The following is a 17638-nucleotide window of genomic DNA, read 5'->3' as shown; positions in this document are numbered from 1 at the left end:
ATAGACGATGTGAGACGAAAAATTTCTTTTAACCTCTTCATCCTCTGTCGTTGTTGGCAGAGGATGCTTTTTTCTGCAAGTACATTAGGTTAGCCGGAGTTGGACACAGCGAAATTTAAGGCAAGGTTGGCTAACTGCTGTGACATTTGGCCCACACAAATTTATGACGTCTATGAAGGTCCTACGTATCTGTCTATGTGGAAGCTGCAGCCGGGTAAAAAGCCTGATATAAGGTGATCGTTCAGTGACTCCGGTAAAGGAGATCAACTGAGCCAAGTTGTCACGAATTTGGAAATTTGCTGCAGTATAGATGGATAGAGTTAAGGGCTCCATATGGTAGAGCCTTGGTGAAACTATATGGACTGACCAGACACAATGTACGGTAGGATTGGTGGGTGATTCCTGGTGATTCTACAGCGCCTTAGGCCGGTTATCCGTGTTGGTCAGGAAGGAAAAGCAGGGTTTGCTCCGCTAAACGGGTTAATCGCCGTTATATGAGTAAGAATGACCTGCGTGTGTGTGTTATGAGACGGCCGATTCCACAAAAGCACGCGTGCAAAGTTGTTTATATTGGTCCGGACCAGGGGGGAGTGGTTTGTGGGATAAAAATGTGTGTTTTTTAAATTTATATATATATATATCTGCGTATTGTAATAACATTTGTGTAACACCTGGTTTCTTATCTGTTTTAATTCCCCTCTGAAAAGATCAACCTCTCCCCTCACGCTTTTTTCGCACCCACGCTGATCTGCAAGAGCTGGGAAATTGTCCAAAATGTGTGTGCTTGTGAGAAAATAGACAAAGTTATGTACAGAAAACATATGAGTGAATGATCCATCCATACAATTATCTTCTTCCGCTTATCAAGAGGTTGGATCGCGGAGGCAGCAGCCTAAGCAGGGAAGCTCCCCCTCTTTGGCGCTGCGAGCGAATTCCAGTCACTTGAATTTGTTTTTAACTATACTGGTGATTGTGACTGTGCGATATTATAGTTGTAAGAAGGCACTGAGATTTTGAGTTCGGAAAAAAGGCTCTCGCTCGCTGGTAAATTCTCTGTGTGTGAGTGTGTGTGTGACGCGTATAAAAAAAAAGGAGTCTCAGCTGGAGACATTTTAAGATAAGGGATGTGTGCGTGTGACGAGGCTGTGTGAGTGACAGCTGCGTGAGGCGTGGGCCGAAGAGGTGTGACACTGTTAGCATAGCATTAAGCTACGTTAGCATTGAGTTAGCATAGCATTGGATTAGATTAGCATTGAGCTAGTTTAAAAAAAAAAAAAAAAATATATATATATATATATATATATATATATATATATATATATATATATATATATATATATATATATATATATATATATATATATATATATAGTGGACAGCTGTACTCAATCTGAAGAGAAGGCTGACAGGTTGGTTTTGATAATAGGAAAAATAAAATATACTGTATATGAATAAATAAACATTTAAATATCAATACATACATTTGGACTGGGACATTTAAGCATTGTTAAATTCATTAGTCATTAATTATGTGTGTAATATACTGTATTGAACAGCCATGTTGCTTATCTGATCCATCCAGTTCCTGTGTGGAAGTTGAGACAAACACACACACGCACATCATAGAGTAGGACACATTGTAACTTTGAATTAATAGTTATACAACAAATAAATTAATAATATTGAATTTAAATTTGATAAAGATAAATTGATTATACATTGACATTTTAATTGTTTTTAGGAATAAACACACAATAAAATAAAAGTTACATTTATATTCTAAAACATCTAAGGGCATCTGTGCAAACTGTGAAACATAGAGTCTGAAGAAGTACAGATAAGAGTCGCCAACACTCAGCGCCATAGTCAAAACAAAACGTAGAGAAGCGTTAAACAAATTCTGATCAGAAGGAAGACAGACCAAAATATGAGAACTTTAGTAAACAGACAGCAAGTAAACCAGAAATAATAATGTAAATAAATAACAAAGAAAGCAAATTTCTATGTGACATTGGTGCATGTAGAATTACATGTAGAGAATAAAACTAAATGGAAATAACTGTCTGCAAGATGAGCATGACGTCATGAATTGTGCTCGGGTTAGTAATAGATAGATAGATAGACAGATAAAACGTTATTGATTCCTTCAGGAGAGTTCCCTCAGGAAGAAGAAGTACAAAGTAAACAGTAACTAATAAGGGTATAAATGGAAACAAAATAGAAAAATATTACAAGGAGAATAAAAAGAGAACAGTAAAATAAGAATATAATAAGAGAAACTAGGCATTAACGACCATGATATAAAAAAGTATTGTACTGTTATTGTTTTGCATTCCCTGTCATCCTAGCCCCCCCAAAGAGGAGTTGTACAGTCTAACTGATGTGTGGGAAAAAGGATTCTTTATAGTCTAAATCAGTAGTTCTCAAAGGAGGGGGGTACCTGAGATTTTAAATATTTTAAAATAGCGACAATTCAAAATCCTTTATAAATATAATTATAGAAGAATAATTCTTCAACAAAATAAATATTTAGAATTAAGTTCACGAGCCCAGATGGATCTCTATTACAATATCCAAAGAAGGTTGATGATTGATTATATGTATAGAAATCTTTATTATAATTTAATCACTTATTTAATTTTTAAAACGTTTTAGTTATTCTTATATTTTTTTTGTCCAAATAAGTCAAGTAAGACCACAACAAATGAGCAATATGGTGCACTGTTATACAATTTAATAAATCAGAAAATGATGACATTTTGCTGTATTTTATTTCTTTATTTTACTGGGAAAAAAGGTTGAAAACCACTGCCCTAAATCATATCTAAAGCTAAAATTATTTTATAAGACTGATTATTTTGGATTATTGTGTTTGTATTGTGAGAGAAGGAGAGAGGGTGAGAGAGAGAGGAAGAGAGAGCAGGTGAAGGAAGATTGTGGGTGAAGAGGATGGTTTGAGAAAATATGGGAAAAGGATGTTTATAACCTTACGTTATGTGAATGGTTTCTAGGAGAACAGAAAATAGAAACATTGGGTGAAGTGTAAGGAAGAGATGGATACAGGATGTTGTTTGTAAAGGAAAACGAAAGTGAAGAAAAGATGAGAAAGTGACAAATGAAGGTATTCGTAAATGGTATGCTGTTGATTGTGGTTAGCTGCAAGTTTGTTTATTTGTTTGTTTAGTTGTTTGAGTGAAATGGGAAGAAATCAATAGGAATAATTAGATGCAAAATGGAATAAAACTAGGAGTGCGATAGAAAATGAATGAATAAATGAAATAAGTTCATTTTGGTCATATAATCAACCATCAGTCAATCGATCAGTGTTTGTTTGTATGGCCCTGGATCACGGGTGTCTCAAAGGACTGTACAAGCCACAACGACATCGGCCTATCCTATACATTCACTGAACATTAAATTACCTGGAACATCAACGTTAAAAGAGAAAGTATTAACCCCTTATTTTGCAAGTCTGACCATTTTCCTCCAGCAGAGGGCGGTGCACACCAGACATTTTTGACACATGACAATTATAGGGGCCTACTTTAATATAAGTCTCTTGCCGATGCATACATGCAAGCCACTGTTGATCTTGTTTCCCACCTGTACCTCCGGGAGGGAACCTTTGGCCAAACACTTTGGACAAAGTTAACCCTGATATACACGGTGCCAAAAACAACATATGGCAGGACATTTTTTTCTTCCCATGCAAAATAGGGCTAATGACAGAGCAACAAGGAAACGACTACTTAAATTACAGATCGCTGAAGATAAAAAGTGAAAAGAACCAAAAGGTCAAAGATCAGCTAGGGTATATGCAGCAGTGGGTGACCTTGCTTTTGAGTTCCAACAGGTGGAGGAAAGAATCCTCAACAGACGTGCGGTTGGACTCGGGTGGTGGACAACACGATGCTTCAAAGCCGGTCTGGGGTAGACACTGTTTCGGCTGTGACCAGCCTGGTCACTGGAGTCGTGCCTGTCCGAACATTTCCGAACAGGAAAGGTTCCGTCGTGCCAACAAACGAACACGAAGGCGTGTAAGAGGACGCCCACGTCAGGAGCCGCAGCAGGAGGTACCGACAGGACCCCTGCTGGACATGAGTGTCAACGGACAATTTTATCAGCCACCCAGTCGATTCTGAATGCAGAGGTACAAAAAAAAACTGTGTGCTTCCTCTTTAAAGGTCGAAGGCTTCGCTGGGGTCACAAGAAGGTTACCTGTCACCAAACCTCTTCCGGTTCAGATTGCTGGACCTCCTTTACAGACTGTACCCTGACATTCAAATCACAAAGAAGGAACATTCCTGGTGTTACCTGACAGCTCAACCACCCAGCTGCGACACCACTACCAAGACTCCTCCATGAGCTCATACCACAGCCTGAAACAACAGGAATGGCTGACATCCAACTGCTCTAACAGTGAAAACCCTGACTGACTGAGATGCTTCCGTGTGTTCTGCCACCCGACTCGCCATATGTTATGATTATTTATATATGTTGGAACTCAAGGTGTGGCTGCTCATGTTGACCTATCTTTGCAACAGCTAGCATGGTATAAGATGGACACAATAGTGTCCCACATTGTTCCCTTGCTCTCTGTCTCGCCTACAAAACCAAAGAACTTAGGTCCAATGATAAGACACGGCGTAGCTGCCAAACATTACACCGACACCCAAATACCACATTTTCAATTGTTTAGGTTTAGCCCATGGTTATGTTAAACACATAACTATGGGCTGCACTTTAGATACCTGTAGGCTACGAGGAGCTAGCATCTACACAACAGCTGAGCTAAAACGACACATTACACATTTAAGCATATCAAATATTTATAGTTGCTTATTACATACACAAAGTCGCAGAGAGACAGAAGTCTGTAGAAAGTATTCAGTAACAAACGTGTCCGCATTATTAAACTTTCTACCACAGGAAACATTGTAGTGGAAAGTCCAGGTTGTCAATGAGAACCAAAGTAGATTTAACACAAGAGTTTTATTTTACTCATAATCAAATGGTACAATGGTTGGGTTGAGTTGTCTAGCAGACAGAAAGTTTCCCCCCCCCCGGGCGCGCCCGTCACCATGAAAAAGAAGATGGTGCCCAAAACACTCTCTTCGTTTGGCTTTATCCCTTTCTTATCTCTCTTGTTAGTGCGTCAATGTCTTATTTTGTTTTCCCTATCTGTTCCATAACAACTCGAATCTTTTAGACAGTCAACACATTCACTAGACAGGTTGGCATGACTTAAAGTTCACTTTTGTCCCACAGAAGAGGAAGAGAAATCAAAATGAGCATACATTTTTGACAGACATGAACTATAGGTCAAAGGTCAGAAATTCTACTACATACCCGCCTTCCAGGGTCTTAAGACCCTGGACCAAAACAATTTCTGATATAGACCACTAAATTAAATCTCTACCGCAGATAGAGGCAAAAACCTCAATGTTTTTATACGAGGCAAAAATTCCGTCTATGACCCTCCTTCAGAGCGATCGCTGTTACCAGCCTGCAGTAAAACCATCTCACAGAACACAATTAGTGGCCTACCCTTTGAGTTAGTAACGTAATACCAAAATACTTTGATCATGAACATAATTAGATGAATATATATATGCTTATTCAAGATGTATTTTCACATTAATAATGAATCAAACAAGATCTGGTTTAGAATTAATATAGACTTATGACTGTAAGCTGTTGCATTATTATTTTTCCCGGCATTTGCAATGAATGTAGTTACCAATTGATTTTGTACACACAACTGAATTTCGTATGAGTCCATGTTCGATTAGTGCTCGTATGGATGGCTCGGTGGTGCCTCAGGCTGGTGGCCTGCCGACACCTCGTTGGGCTTTTGGCTGCCTTGGTGAAGAAAGAGATCCACTCAAACAGTCTGTCTCTGTCTGTTCTTGGGGTGTGGTTCAGTCCATTGGGCAGACTGTTTAATGGCATGTCCGTGCTGGCCGAAATTGGGGAAAAGTATGGGGCTTTGGGGAAGGCGGGGCAAAGTATGGGGCGTTGGGGCTTTGGTCCAGGCCCTCGGCTTGCTTCAACGCCTCCTCGCTGCTTCGGCACTCCCGACACTTCTTTCCACAGCTGCTGGAGTCCCGGTGGACACATTGGCTGGCAACGTTAGTTGTTCTCGTCATCGCTGGCAAGGTGTTGTCTCTCCTCTCGGTTCCTTCCAGTCAGGTATCGGGTGTTGGTCCTGGATCGGCTTTGACCGTGCCCCTCTTAGCGAGTGCAAGGGAATCTGGAGTGGCTGCTTTCATCCTCAAATCTGCACAGAGGAACTGGCACACAAATTCTACATTTTGCAAACTTACCATTTTGGTCTCATGGTCTTTCCACCTTCCTAGGAAGCTGCTGGTCCTGAGAAGTGCTGATCTTGTGACTGAAGATGATAACCTGTTTTCTTAAAATAGGTGCCGTTGTTTGACCTAATCTTTTTGGGGAAACCATGTCGGGATATTAGATCATTCACAAAACATTTAATTACTGAATTGGCACCCTCCTTTGAGGTTGGGGTTGCTTTCGCCAACCACTGCAATTGTCAATCTAAATCATTACGTTCCTTTATCCTTGTACCGGATTGATCATATTGATTAAATAAAACCTCAACACGCTCAAACTTGACCCAATCCAAACTCACCTCCCCCCTCTGTCCCTCTCACAGGGACAGTGTTAGTCGTAGTAATAGTAATAGTAATAGTAGTAGTAGTATTAGTAGTTTCAGAAACATCCAAGAAAAAGAAAAGACAGCTGATAGTCAAGTGCAGCAAGAACAGAGGCGGAGGACAGGTCATGTTTGAGGTCACTGTTCGCTTTTGCAATAGTACTTTGATATTTTACAACACCTAGTGAATTATTGTGGCCTCAATAATTCACTAAATAGTTGTATTTAATTTAGTCTATCTATGATGGGACAATGCACAGAAACATTAAGTTCAGAAACAGATATGTTCTGTACTAGATTATATCTAAATAGCTACTTTCCATCTGTAGTCCCTGGCTACCTAAATTAAAGGGATCCACAAATCAAGCAATAAAATTATGACACTAATTAATCATAATAAATATATACATTCATAATAATCAATAATTAATCAAAAATAATCATGTAATCAAGCATGTATTCAATTATAAGAAAAGTCACCAAATGCCCCTTCATGGACACATACTTACCATACAATACAACCACACCTTATTTACATCATCACACAAAGACCATACATGCTCTTGTTCACATCTGTCATCATTCGTAAAAACAACCAAGATTTTAACAGCCATACCTCACAATTTACAACAAAAATGCTCTCATAGATAAATATAATACTCATTAAATTGATGTGTCAACATAATGCCCCTCTTAGTGACCGTCTGAGCAGCCTTGATTGCTCCAAAGCCACTTTTTAATTTCAAATTTTCTATTCCTTTTGTTATAACGTGGAGAAGGCTAATTGGTCTGTACATGTTCTGGTCTTCTTTATTTCCTGCTTTATGGATTTAATCGTAGCAGCAGTTTCTCCACGTGGTAGGGAAAGTGTTTTCCGTTATTGATTTATTTATCAATCGTTGTTATACGAGCAAAAATACACTCCTTATATGTTTTTAGGAAGATAGTGTCCAACCCATATATATATCTCTAGATCGTGAGTCTGATAATGCAGCGAAGATTTTGTTTAACTTTGTTTCATTTGTTAATTCTAAAATTAGTCCATCCTGAATAAATGACAATTATTTGCACTGATTTTGAGGGATTTTTTATTCAGGGTTTGTAAAGACTGGATGAAATGTTCATTAAAATTACCACTTATGTCCAGACTGTCTGCGATAGTAGCGCCATTGATATCCAATGTTATAGTGTTGTTTCTTGTTTGCTCTCTTTCCGTAAGTTTGTATCTGGTTTTCCATAACTTTCTAATGTTCCCTTTTGCAGCTTTGATTAATTCTAAGTGAAAGTCAGCCTTAGACTTCCGCATAAACATTGTAACTTTTGTTCCTCCAAACTTTTAAATCATACGATCTGTATTTAGACCTGTTTTTTAATTGCTCTTATGAGAGCTGAGTCCTCATGTCTTTATTAGAATCCAATGGTATTTTTATTTTAACACTCTTCTTTCTGGTTTTGTATTCGTGTATTTACAGATGTTCTCTTTAATTTTTGTCATCCAATTGTAATTCTAGTAGGGCTGCTTATCATTTGTATCATATAGAAGCCGTTTATAATATCCTTAAATTTCTTTCTACGTGTTTTATTTAACCAGTCCAGATTAACTTCCTCCATGACGTTACTTCTGTCATACTATGCTGTTTGAGGATGTCTGAAAATGAATCAAGAAAAATGTCTTTAGCTGTGGTCGGTCGGTATACTACAATTACCTTGAAATACATTTCTGAGGAAAATGTGATTTTAATTTCAACATACTCAAATTGATCTACTTTTAATGTTTTCCCTTTCATAAATCATAATTCCTCCCCCCTTTGTCACTCGATCTGTCTTTTCTGTAATCTTGTCCCCCGGGACATTAATTAGAACGAAAGTTGTTGTGGGTTTTAACCATGTCTCTGATAGACACGGTAATCCGGATTAGAGTCTGACAGTAACTGCTGTATTTGTTCAGTATATTTCCTGTGGTAGAAAGTTTATTAATGCGGACACGTTTGTTACTGAATACTTTCTACAGACTTCTGTCTCTCTGCGACTTTGTGTATGTAATAAACAACTATAAATATTTGATATGCTTAAATTTTGTTTTAGCTCAGCTGTTGTGTAGCTGCTAGCTCTTTGTAGCCTACAGCAGAAATGTCCAAATTGCAACCAATAGCTATGTTTTTAACAGACAACCGAAATAATTGATTTGCGTATCGGTTCAATCAGCGGCAGCTACGCCCTGTTTTATCATTTGACCTACATTTTTTTTTTGTTTCGTAGGCAGGACAGAGGGAACAATGTGGGTCATTAGTTGTCCATCTTATACCATTGTAATTGTTTTAAGGATAGTTCACATGAGCGGCCATACCTTGAGTCCCACCATATATAAGAGTCAAAAGGCTCCTATTATGAGTCGTCTAATTGGTGATCATACACTTTGGCGGTTTGGGTGGCAGGACACACGGACACACCTCAGTCAGCCAGCGCTAGGACAGTTGGAGCAGTCCCCGTCTTCCACTCATTCCTGGGAGGCGTCCCCAGTAGTTGTCAGCTGATGTCGTGCTGTCAGGCAACATCAGGAAGTTCCTTCTGTGCAGTATTAAATTGTCAGGGCACAGTTCGTAAGTAGGTCATTACAAGATGTGTGCAGGTTGACCACAAAGGAATGCTTCAAAGATTGTGTTGAACATTGTCCGTTGACACTTATGTCCAGCAGGGGTCTGTTTGTATCCTGCTGTTCGTCCTGCTGTCACACCTGTATTTTTTGTGAGCATGTTCTGGCTACACCTTGGAGCTTGTCTTGTTCAGAGAAGCTGGCAGTCCCCCGGCTGCACATCCTTTCCACCCTCGCTTGACCTAGCACAACCGTGGCTATCACCCAAGTCCGTCTGTATGGTTTTACGTTTTGTTGAGGTTTTTTCCTCCAGAATTTGGAACTCAAAACATGTACACCCATCGTTTTCATATCCTCTCGGTTAGTTCAATTTGCATATCACGTTTTAAAATTACAGTCTTAACTATCCCATTAATTGCTAATCAAAAACCTTAATTCAAAGATTATACGTACTACTTCATGTGTATTTAAGTACCCTTTTAATTCACTTAAAGATTATCTATAAGTTAATTTAACCTATCATTTGTCTATCAGTAGGCGCGAGCAAGCTGTCATGCTTGCACTCTGACCTCCTGCTGTGCGTGATACTCTCCAAAACAAAGGAATGTTTTTATTCACGTTTCTCCTTATCTTTCAGCTAAATCTTTTAATCTTTTAACTTTTAACGTCCGTACTGTGTTTATTTTTATTGTCTGCATTTTAAAATATTTAAAATCTCAGGTACCCCTTGGCATACCTTCAAGTACCTCCCTTTTTTGTCCGGGCGGAAACACCATACCCTCATTTGAGAACTACTGGTTTAGCCTATAAAAAATCCTTTGTCTCATACATCATTACACTGTACAACTCCTCTTTGGGGGGCTAGGATGACAGGGAATGCAAAACAATAACAGTGCAATACTTTTTTATATCATGGTCGTTAATGCCTAGTTTCTCTTTTAATAGAATCTATTTTGTTTCCATTTATACCCTTATTAGTTACTGTTTACTTTTTAGTTCTTCTTCCAAAGGGAACTCTCCTGAAGGAATCAATAACGTTTTATCTGTCTATCTATCTATCTATTACTAACCCGAGCACAATTCATGACGTCATGCTCATCTTGCAGACAGTTATTTCCATTTAGTTTTATTCTCTATTTGTAATTCTACATGCACCAATGTCACATAGAAATTTGCTTTCTTTGTTATTTATTTACATTATTATTTCTGGTTTACTTGCTGTCTGTTTACTTAAGTTCTCATATTTTGGTCTGTCTTCCTTCTGATTAGAATTTGTTTAACGCTTCTCTACGTTTTGTTTTGACAATGGCGCTGAGTGGCTCTTATCTGTACTTCTTCAGACTCTATGTTTCACAGATGCCCTTAGATGTATTAGAATATAAATTTAACTTTTATTTTATTGTGTGTTTATTCCTAAAAAATATTAAAATGTCAATGTATAATCAATTTATCTTTATCAAATTTAAATTCAATATTATTAATTTATTTGTTGTATAACTATTAATTCAAAGTTACAATGTGTCCTAATCTATGATGTTCGTGCGTGTGTGTTTGTCGCAACTTCCCACAGGAACTGGATGGATCAGATAAGCAGCAAAGCTGTACCAAAAAAAGTATACTAGACATATAAATGAATGATGAATTAAACAATGTTTCAATGTCCCACAATCCGTATTTATTTATTGATAATTAACCGTGTAATTTTCCATATATCTATTATTTTACTGGACTTAGCAAGCACCTACTACTAGCACACTCTACAGACCGAGAATAACTGTTCAACCACACTTAGTAATGCCAAGCTAGATGCTAACCTAGCCTTACTATGCCTCAGTAAGCAAACTTTTGCTAACCTAGCCCAATGCTATGCTAACACTGTCACACCTCTTCGGCCCACGCCTCGTACAGCTGACACTCACACAGCCTCGTCACACGCACACACTCTTATCTCAAAATGTCTCCCAGCTTTTTTTTTTTTTATATGCGTCACACAGTCACTCACACACAGAGAATTGACCAGCGAGCAAGAGCCTTTTTTCCCGTACTCAAAATCTCAGTGTGTAAAGCAACAGTAATATCGCACAGTCACAATCACCAGTATAGTTAAAAACAAATTCAAATGACTGGAATTCGCTCGCAGCGCCCACGAGGGGGAGCCTCCCTGCTTAGGCTGCTGCCTCCGCGATCCAACCTCTTGATAAGCGAAAGTAAATTATTATATGGATCGATCATTCACTCATGTGTTTTCTATACATAACTTTGTCTATTTTCTCACACGCACACACATAACCAACAATTTCCCAGGTCTTGCCTATCAGCGTGGGTGCGAAAAAAGCGTGAGGGAACTCTCACAAAAGCATGTGGGAGATTTAAAACAGATAAGAAACCAGGTGCTACACAAAAGTTATTAAAATACGCAGATATATATATATAAATTTAAAAACACACATTTTTATCCCACAAAACACTCCCCCCTGGTCCGGACCAATATAAACAACTAATGCACGCGTGCTTTTGTGGAATCGGCCGTCTCATAACACACACACGCAGGTCATTCTTACTCATATAATGGCGATTAACCCATTCAGCGGAGCAAATCCTGCTTTTCCTTCCTGACCAACACGGATAACAGCCTAAGGCGCTGTAGAATTACCAGGAATCACCCTTCAATTTCTACAGTACATCGTGTCTGGTCAGTCCATATAGTTTCACCAAGGCTCTACCATATGGAGCCCTTACTCTATCCATCTATACTGCAGCAAATTTCCAAATTCGTGACAACTTGGCTCAGTTGATCTCCTTTACCGGAGTCACTGAACGATCACCTTATATCAGGCTTTTTACCCGGCTGCAGCTTCCACATAGACAGATACGTAGGACCTTCATAGACGTCATAAATTTGTGTGGGCCAAATGTCACATCAGTTTAGCCAACCTTGCCTTAAATTTCGCTGTGTCCAACTCCGGCTAACCATGTACTTGCCAAGAAATTTTTCGTCTCACATCGTCTATGCTTCTACACTCCAAACCACCAAAATTCTATCAACAATCCCCATTTGTTAAAAACAAGAGATTACAAGTTTTCAACAACACACACAGACAAATGATCACATATAATACAACTCAAACCAACCAACACATGCCTCAGTCTAGGTTGTTTTTGGAGAACTATCTTTTATGAAAAAAAATTTCAGTTTTTATCTTACCGATCCCGTTTCTCTTCAGACAGACAACTTTTACACAATAAGCAAAATAGCTTACCTTTTATTAGATGCGCGCGTGCAAGCGTTGTCTGCCTGAGAGAGAAGCCGGGAGTGGATGTTGACTTGCAGAGTTCTGGACCATCCTAGTTCGTGACGCCAATTTTGTAGTGGAAAGTCCAGGTTGTCAATGAGAACCAAAGTAGATTTAACACAAGAGTTTTATTTTACTCATAATCAAATGGTACAATGGTTGGGTTGAGTTGTCTAGCAGACAGAAAGTTTCCCCCCCCGGGCGCGCCCGTCACCATGAAAAAGAAGATGGTGCCCAAAACACTCTCTTCGTTTGGCTTTATCCCTTTCTTATCTCTCTTGTTAGTGCGTCAATGTCTTATTTTGTTTTCCCTATCTGTTCCATAACAACTCGAATCTTTTAGACAGTCAACACATTCACTAGACAGGTTGGCATGACTTAAAGTTCACTTTTGTCCCACAGAAGAGGAAGAGAAATCAAAATGAGCATACATTTTTGACAGACATGAACTATAGGTCAAAGGTCAGAAATTCTACTACAACATACTGAACAAAGACAGCAGTTACTGTCAGACTCTAATCCGGATTACTTTGTCTATCAGAGACATGGTTAAAACCCACAACACCTTTCGTTCTAATTAATGTCCCGGGGGACAAGATTACAGAAAAGACAGATCGAGTGACAAAGGGGGGAGGAATTATGATTTATGAAAGAGAAAACATTAAAAGTAGATCAATTTGAGAATGTTAAAATTTAATTTAATTTAATTTTCCTCAGAAATGTATTTCAAGGTAATTGTAGTATACCGACCGACCACAGCTAAAGACATTTTTCTCGATTCATTTTCAGACATCCTCAAACAGCATAGTATGAAAGAATTGAACGTCATGGGGGACGTTAAGCTGGACTGGTTAAATAAGACGCGTAGAAAGAAACTTAAGGATATTATAAACGGCTTCTACATGATACAAATGATAAGCAGCCCTACTAGAATTACAATTGGATGCCAAAAATCAAAGAGATCATCTGTAAATACACGAATACAAAACCAGAAAGAAGAGTGCTGAAATAAAAATACCTTGGAATAATAAAACAATTTGGATTCTAATAAGACATGAGGACTCAGCTCTCATAAGAGCAATTATAACAGGTCTAAATACAGATCGTATGATTTTAAAAGTTTTGAGGAACAAAGTTACAATGTTTATGCGGAAGTCTAAGGCTGACTTTCACTTAGAATTAATCAAAGCTGCAAAAGGGAACATTAGAAAGTTATGGAAAACCAGATACAAACTTACGGAAAGAGAGCAAACAAGAAACAACACTATAACATTAAATATCAATGGCGCTACTATCGCAGACAGTCTGGACATAAGTAATAATTTTAATGAACATTTCATCCAGTCTGTACAAACCCTGAATAAAAAATCCCTCAAAATCAGTGCAAATAATTGTCATTTATTCAGGATGGACTAATTTTAGAATTAACAAAATGAAACAAAGTTAAACAAAATCTTCACTGCATTATCAGACCCACGATCTAGAGATATATATATGGGTTGGACACTATCTTCCTAAAAACATGTAAGGATTGTATTATTGCTCGTATAACAACAATTGATAAATAAATCAATAACGGAAAACACTTTCCCTACCACGTCGAGAAACTGCTACTATAATTAAATCCATGAAGCAGTAAATAAAGAAGACCAGAACATGTACAGACCAATTAGCCTTCTCCCCGTTATAACAAAAGGAATAGAACATTTGAAGTTAAAAAGTGGCTTTGGAGCAATCAAGGCTGCTCACACGGTCACTAAGAGGGGCATTATGTAGACACATCAATTTAATGAGTATTGTATTTATCCATGAGAGCATTTTTGTTGTAAATTGTGAGGTATGGCTGTTAAAATCTTGGTTGTTGTTACGAATGATGACAGATGTGAACAAGAGCATGTATTGTCTTTGTGTGATGATTTAAATAAGGTGTGGTTGTATTGTATATTAAGAATGTGTCCATGAAGGGGCATTTTATGACTTTTACTAAATTTGATTACATGCTACAGTATGATTATTTTTTGATTAATTATTGATTATTATGAATGTATATATTTATTATGATTAATTAGTGTCATAATTTATTGCTTGATTTTTGGATCCCTTTAATTTAGGTAGCCAGGGACTGCAGATGGAAAGTAGCTATTTAGATATAATCTAGTACAGAACATATCTGTTTCTGAACTTAATGTTTCTGTGCATTGTCCCATCATAGATAGACTAAATTAAATACAACTATTTAGTGAATTATTGAGGCCACGATAATTCACTGGGTGTTGTAAAATATCAAAGTACTATTGCAAAAGCGAACAGTGACCTCAAACATGACCTGTCCTCCGCCTCTGTTCTTGCTGCACTTGACTATCAGCTGCCTTTTCTTTTTCTTGGATGTTTCTGAAACTACTACTACTACCACTACTACTACTACCACTACTACTACTACCACTACTACTACTATTACTATTACTACGACTAACACTGTCCCTGTTTCAGGGACAGAGGGGGGAGGTGAATTTGGATTGGGTCAAGTTTGAGCGTGTTGAGGTTTTATTTAATCGATATGATCAATTCGGTACAAGGATAAAGGAACGTAATTATTTAGATTGACAAGTGCAGTGGTTGGTGGAAGCAACCCCAACCTCAAAGGAGAATGCCAATTCAGTAATTAAATGTTTTGTGAATGATCTAATATCCCGACATGGTTTCCCCAAAAAGATTAGGTCAAACAACGGCACCCATTTTAAGAAAACAGGTTATCGTCTTCAGTCACAAGATCAGCACTTCTCAGGACCAGCAGCTTCCTAGGAAGGCGGAAAGACCATGAGACCAAAATGGTAAGTTTGCAAAATGTAGAATTTGTGTGCCAGTTCCTCTGTGCAGATTTGAGGATGAAAGCAGCCACCCCAGATTCCCTTGCACTCGCTAAGAGGGGCACGGTCAAAGCCAATCCAAGACCAACACCCGATACCGGACTGGGAGGACCCCAAGGAGAGAAAACACCTAGCCAGCAACGATGCGTCCATCGGGACTCCAGCAGCTGTGGAAAGGAGGTGTCGGGAGTGCCGAAGTGGCGTGGAGGCTTTGAAGCAAGCCGAGGGCCTGGACCAAAGCCCCAACACCCCATACTTTGCCCCAGCCTTCACCAAAGCCCCCATGACCCCAAACTCTATCTCAGCTTTCCCTAATTTTGGCCAGCACGCACCGGCCACTGAACAGTCTGCCCAATGGACTGAGCCACACCCCAAAGAGAGACAGACTGTTTGAGTGGATCTCCTTCTCCACCAAGGCTGGCCACCAACTCGAGGCACCATCTGTTAGTCTATACGAGTACTAATCGAGCATGGACTCATACGAAATTCAGTGTTGTGTACAAAATCAATTGGTAATCAACAATATTGGTAACTACATTCATTGCAAATGCCGGGAAAAATAATAATGCAACAGCTTACAGTCATAAGTCTATATTCATTCTAAACCAGATCTTGTTTGATTCATTATTAATGTGAAAATACATCTTGAATAAGCATATATATATATATTCATCTAATTATGTTCAATGATGTTCATGATCAAAGTATTCTGGTATTACGTTACTAAATCAAAGGGTAGGCCACTAATTGTGTTCTGTGAGATGGTTTTACTGCAGGCTGGTAACAGCAATCGCTCTGAAGGAGGGTCATAGACGGAATTTTTGCCTCGTATAAAAACATTGAGGTTTTTGCCTCTATCTGTGGTAGAGATTTAACTTAGTGGTCTACATCAGAAATTGTTTTGGTCCAGGGTCTTAAGACCCTGGAAGGCGGGTATGTAGTAGAATTTCTGACCTTTGACCTATATTGCATGTCTGTCAAGAATGTATGCTCATTTTGATTTCTCTTCTATTCTGTGGGACAAAAGTGAATTTTAAGTCATGCCAACCTGTCTACAGAATGTGTTGACTGTCTAAAGGATTCGAGTTGTTATGGAACAGATAGGGAAAACAAAAAAGACATTGACGCAATAACAAGAGAGATAAGAAAGGGATAAAGTCAAACGAAGAGAGTGTTTTGGTAGCCATTATTCCATGCTGTCGGGCGCGCCCGGGGGAAAACTTTCTGTGTGCTCGACAACTCAACCCAACCATTGTACCATTTGATTATGAGTAAAATAAAACTCGTGTGTTGAATCTACTTTGGTTCTCATTGACAACCTGGACTTTCCACTACAAAAATGTATAAAATCAAATACAGTGGGACCTCAATTTACAAACTCTAATTGTTTACGAAAGAGCTTGTAACCCTTAGTTCTTTTTTTTGTATCAAAATAGCCATACCTTTAAATTAGTGGTAAAAGGCCAATATACTAACGTAGTTTTAGATTGTGTTCCCTGTTAAAATCCCACAAGTCATGAGAATTTTTGTTGAATGTTCATTTTTTTGTGGCTTGTTGGTCTGGTCGTATGATTCTCGGTTAGGGTGCGAGAGGTCCCGTGTTCACTTCCCGGACACGCCCTTAACAGTGCTTTTGAACTCTCAGCTCAATTTTCCAAACTACGCACACTCAAGGGATCAATGACAATGTATAAAATCAAGTACAGTGGGACCTCAAATTACGAGCTCTAATTGATTACGAAAGAGTTTGTAACCCTTAGTTTTTTTTTTTGCATCAAAATAGCCATACCTTTAAATTAGTGGTAAAAGGCCAATATACTAACATAGTTTTGAATTGTGTTCCTTGTTAAAATCTCACAATTCATGAGAACTTTTGTTGAAAATAGATTTTTCGGGGCTTGTTGGTCTAGTCGTATGATTTTCGCTTTGGGTGCGAGAGGTCCCAGGTTCAATTCCTGGACAAGCCCTAAGCTGTGATTCGAAACTCTAAGCTTAATTTTCTAAATTGCACACCCTCAAGGGATCAATGAAAATTTTAAAAATCAAATACAGTGGGACCTCAATTTACAAACTCTAAATGTTTACGAAAGAGCTTGTAACCCTTAGTTCTTTTTTTTTTTTTTGCATCAAAATAGCCATAACTTTAAATTAATGGTAAAAGTGCAATGTACTAACGTAGTTATAGATTGTGTTCCCTGTTAAAATCTCA

General features: G+C 38.4%; 1 non-coding gene across 1 annotated transcript; it reads left to right on the top strand.

Annotated features, from left to right (window-relative positions):
• Positions 1–17324: 17324 nt before the first annotated feature.
• trnap-ugg (transfer RNA proline (anticodon UGG)) lies at positions 17325–17396 on the top strand. Its single transcript has one exon. It is a non-coding gene; the product is annotated as a tRNA-Pro (tRNA).
• Positions 17397–17638: the final 242 nt, after the last annotated feature.

The sequence above is a fragment of the Entelurus aequoreus genome, linkage group LG20, assembly GCF_033978785.1.
Source record: "Entelurus aequoreus isolate RoL-2023_Sb linkage group LG20, RoL_Eaeq_v1.1, whole genome shotgun sequence".
In the NCBI taxonomy this organism is placed as follows: Eukaryota; Metazoa; Chordata; class Actinopteri; order Syngnathiformes; family Syngnathidae; genus Entelurus; species Entelurus aequoreus.
This window is presented reverse-complemented; position numbering and strand designations above follow the sequence as displayed.